The following is a 4,944-nucleotide window of genomic DNA, read 5'->3' as shown; positions in this document are numbered from 1 at the left end:
GGAGATTCAGCCCACAAATATCCGACCACCAGCTTCCACCTCTGCAATCTGCCACCCTGTGTCTGCTCAACGCATCACAGAAACAAGTTTTCAAGGTGAGTATACAGACGGCAGAGAAAAGTTGAACAATGAGGTCAGCATTCAAAAATGGGGTCAAATCGACAGCTGGGAAGGGGTGTAGAGACAGGTAGAATTTAGATCCTGAGCCTTTAATAACCACTACCTTCTCTCAGTGCTCTCTGTTTTTAGACTCTATATGAGAACACCTAGGGCTTCCCTGGTGGCGCCTGCCAATGCAGGGGACACGGGTTCGAGCCCTGGTCTGCGAAGATCCCACATGCCGTGCAGCAACTAAGCGCATGTGCCACAACGACGGAGCCTGCATTCTAGAGCCCGTAGGCCTCAACTACCGAAGCCCACGTGCCTACAGCCCATGCTCCGCAACAAGAGAAGCCACCGCGATGAGATGCCCGCACACCGCAACCGAGAGTAGCCCCCGCTAGCCGCCAACTAGAGAAAGCCCGTGCACAGCAATGAGAGACCCAGTGCGGCCAAAAAAATAAATACGTAGAATAAATAAGTACAAACAGTAAATAAATACATAAACATAAATTACAAAAAAAAAGAACACCTAATGCAGGTGGGAAGGTGGGAGGGCCACCGTAGAGGTCATCTATGCTACATGTACAAGAACCCCGAGAGCACACCAATCGGTACCACACTTTTCACTGCTGTAGCCGATCGTTCCCCCTGTACTGCCACACTGTAGCACTCCCTTCCCTCATCTACTGCTATAGTCTCTTTGGAAGGTGTTTCAGAACTCTTGTTATCAGAGTGCCAGTTGAACTGTCCTCACTTCCTTCATTTATACCAGGATTGAAGACCTTGTGGTCCGAGATCCTGTCCAGAGAGCAAGCAGGCTAAGGCTCTGTCTTTGTTGATGTATTTCATCAGCAAGGGCTCTACCCCCTCTCCTAGTTCATGGTGTGAAGTGTTCTTGGCCTCTCGGGAAAGTGGGGAGAATGGAAAGGACCCTATATGAGAATGCTAGGCTCTGTAAAACATTTCAGGTTTTTAAAAATAAGACTCATTTTGTATTGGACTGACAACAGTCCTATGAAATACAAAGAAAGCCGAGAATCAGTGACAGGAAAGGATCACCAGTAAGAACTACAGCAGTCACCGCTTACCTCGTAGCATAGGGCACTGTCCGTGATCCTTAAGAAGAGTTAGTAGAAATGCCTTGCCCATCTTGCCCCTGAACCCCTTGAAAGGTACACGACTGCTGTGTTGGTGTTTAGGGGGAGCATCTCACTTACCAGGGACTGACTTCTCCCTTGATTCCTCTGTAGTGATGGAGACTTCCCCGCTGATGAAAAATTCCCTGGGATTGCAACCTCCAAGCCAGACAGCTTTCCTATGGAATGACAGAGAACTTGTCAAGGTGAAACACCAGTCTGCGGGAGAAAGGGAGGAAGAGAATGATGGAAATCGTTTCTGGGAAACTATTCTTACATTATGTGTTGTTTGTTCCCGGTAAATAAACTGAAATCTTCTTAACAGTAAAACAAAATCTAAACCACTAAAGCCAACAATACAGGAGTATAACGTTCGAAAAAAATTTCTTTGGCTGCGCAGCATGTGGGATCTTAGCTCCCCAACCAGGGATTGAACCCACGCCTGCTGCATTGGAAGCGCAGAGTCTTCACCACGGGACCACCGGGGAAGTCCCAGGACTATCACTTTTAAAGGAGAAGGTACAAACCCCTCGGTTCTATGAACTGGAGATTTTTAGTAAGAAGTCAATATATTTGTTGTTAGGCACATTTTATGTTAGGCTGTCTCCCTGCACAGGATGCAGGCGCCTTGAGAATGGAAGTCATATCCCTCTATAGTACGTCCCTCTTCTTTCTGCTTTGCAGTTTGCTGCTCCACTTGTTCAACCCCACCTAGTAATAACCTATACTTCCCTTGTTCCTGTTTTCCCATCTGGAAAACAGACAAAAGGCAACCAAACAACGCAAAGGTCTCAACAAATAAGGGATATCCAAAACCAGAGATGGCCAGAACTTCTGTACCCCTGATGAAATAGTCCTCATACAAAACCTGATAATCAAATTCCTTAATGCTAGGAATCACAGTGAAAAATAGTATCTGAACTGACTTCTGTCAGATGAGTGAGAACTAAGGTTAATTCAGTGTATCTGAAGCATAGAAAGTGAGGGCAAAAGTGGCACAAGATGGGGCTAGAGAAGCAGAGAGGATTCTAGACCACGCAGAGTCTTAAAGGCCAACAGTGTGTTTTCTATTCTCAAAACAATGCTTGTGAGCGATGTTTATGAGCAACGTTCCAACTTGCTTTGAAGGTTTCTTGTGTGAAGAGTGGATTGGAAGGAAACAAGATATATGGACACTAGTTAGGACCTAATCGCAACAGACAGGCAAGTTCAGTATTAGGAAGTTGAGGAAGAGCTGGCTGACAGATTCCAAAGAAATTCAGGAGATGAACTGAAGCGGGCTTAATGGGGTAGGAGATGGAGGAAAGGAAGGTCTTAGGGAATTCAAGGGTTTACTGCACACATGAGCAAAGTCTCAAAATTAATCATTTGAACGTACAGAGGCGGATCTCCCAAATGACACCGGTTAGGAAGCAACGGTACGCCCTTTAGAATTCCTAGAGACAACACAAATCAACTGTTTCGATGGAAAATTCGGCGGGACTCTTGATTTCCATGGGAATACAGAGAAAAGAGACACTGATCTGGCTTGCAGGTATATTTAGGAAGTTGTTAGCCGGACATCACCTACTAGTATCATGTAAGTAGGCCGTCCGAAGTAGGAAGCTTAGGGGAAAAACCTGGAGGAAAACTTAAAAGCTTAAGCCACACCTCTACACTACACCACCTTTCACAATTTCTTCTCAGATAAGCATCATCCCCATCAGTGAAGAAACTCGTACCTCATAATAGGAAAAACAGGCCTAAAGATTCAATGTGTGTCTTGGGAGGTCCCATCTATGCGATATCTTCCTGGGACCAGAAAAGGCCCCAGGAAGATCAATCTCTGCACCCCTGAAAGCTTACCACCAAGGAAAATGACTAGGTCCATAGATTTCCTCCCTCAAACCAGCTTACCTCACACATAGATCATTAGCAACTCCGCCCTTACTCACATTATCACAGTCACAAGAGTGGTTAGGGAGAAAAGCACTAACCAGGGGAACTAAAACAGAGGCAATCCAGGCCAAGCTGGGCTGGTGGCAGATATCTTGCTCCTTACGCTCGGGTGCATAATGCGACTCACCACAGTGCCTTTTTCACAGACCCTTTTGAACGTTTCTCCACAGAATCCAACAGCTCAAGTCAGTTCATGACGCTTCAAGGTCAACAATCGTCAAGAGAAAAACATGCAATATGTCTTACAATGTTGGATTCCTTACAAACAGGACAAGGAGATAACCATGTAGACAAAACCAGAGCATTTGAAAACATCTGTATTCTACAAACACACCAGTGAATGCTATAAATAAGGTACTATGACATAAAACAAAATGAAAACTAGATGTGAGACTGTTCTCTTCAGTGTACAGACTTCATGGCAGTTGCTGCACACTATCTAGCTACTTAGATCTTTAACTCTCTGTTCTGTTAATACCAAATGAGGCCCAAGTGTGTCAACCTGTTTCCCACAGAAACCAAAAAGTCTACATGCATCTCTTTTCTCCTGTGCCCTTTCACCTTACCTGCTCCCAATTCTCCACCAACGTCCTCCTCTTTCTCTAATTATTCTCCTCTTCATTTTGCTTGGCCTTGCCCCCAAGCATGCAAGACAGAGAGTCCTAGAGGTCCAAGATTCTAGAGTGGCTGTTTGCAAGGCGGAGGAGATTACAGTAACTGCCACACTGTATATACTTCTGTGCAAAGAAAAAGGGACAGTGTTCAGAATGTCTCTCACATATAACAAGAGCTGGAGATGGCAGGATACCTGTGTGGCCCAAGGAACTAGAGCTAGCAAATTATGGGCCAAACAATTGCAACCAAAGGCTGGAAGAGGAAAGGTCTGCAACCAGCTCTGTCTCCTAGCTCTCTGGTATTTGCTGCCAACGGGCAGAGTCTATTTCGTGAAGCATCAAGCACTGAAAAGAAGACTCCTGCTGCTGGAAGTTGACAGGAAGTAACGTCCAATGCAAGATCAAGGCTTGTCCTCGAAGCAATGCCCATAATGGAAGAAAAAAAAAAAGAGGAAGCGGAAGAGAAATGTTAAGTCGCAAGTCCAACCTGGCCCCCAGCCTAGCCCAGCCCAAGGAAGGTAGGAGTCAAGGAGAAGAAACTAAAAGAGAAGAGCCTTGGACCACAACATTCTCCACAAGGTACACTCAACAAACTTCACCCTACTCTTGAACCAAGTTACAAAGAGAGCTTCTTAATCCCTACTTTGGCTCCTTAAAAGCTGCTATCAGTTCACTCATTAGACACATCTGATTTCAGAACAACTGTAATAGTTCAAACTAGATGGCTCTTTCCTTCCTAAGGATTATTAATTAAATAAGATCTATATAGCTCTAAGTATATGATACATAAAATAGAATACTCTGTAGAATATAAGTAACTCTTAGTTCAGTGTATTAATGAACGTCTGTAAGAAATGTGGCAATGATTTCCCTAATGGAAGAGCCTGGGGGAGGTAAATCTGTCTTCTAGGATTTCCTCCCCAGAGCTCAGAAACTCAGGTGTTGTTTTAGCTCTCCTACACTCTCTTCACCCAAGCCCGCCTTCCTGTTGGGGATCGGACCTCCCTATTGGCTCTCTCATACCTTTCAACTGCCTGCTTTGTGACATCACTCTCCTACCAAACCTACTACCACTTGGTAGAGCCTTGGGGTTTCCGTGGAGCTGTTTGGACCAGTAACCAGTGACCTCTGTACTGGACACGTGCGCCGTTCAG

This window comes from Balaenoptera borealis (assembly GCF_965194805.1).
Source record: "Balaenoptera borealis genome assembly, contig: HAP1_SCAFFOLD_2343, whole genome shotgun sequence".
NCBI lineage: Eukaryota > Metazoa > Chordata > Mammalia > Artiodactyla > Balaenopteridae > Balaenoptera > Balaenoptera borealis.
Note: the sequence above shows the minus strand (reverse complement) of the source record.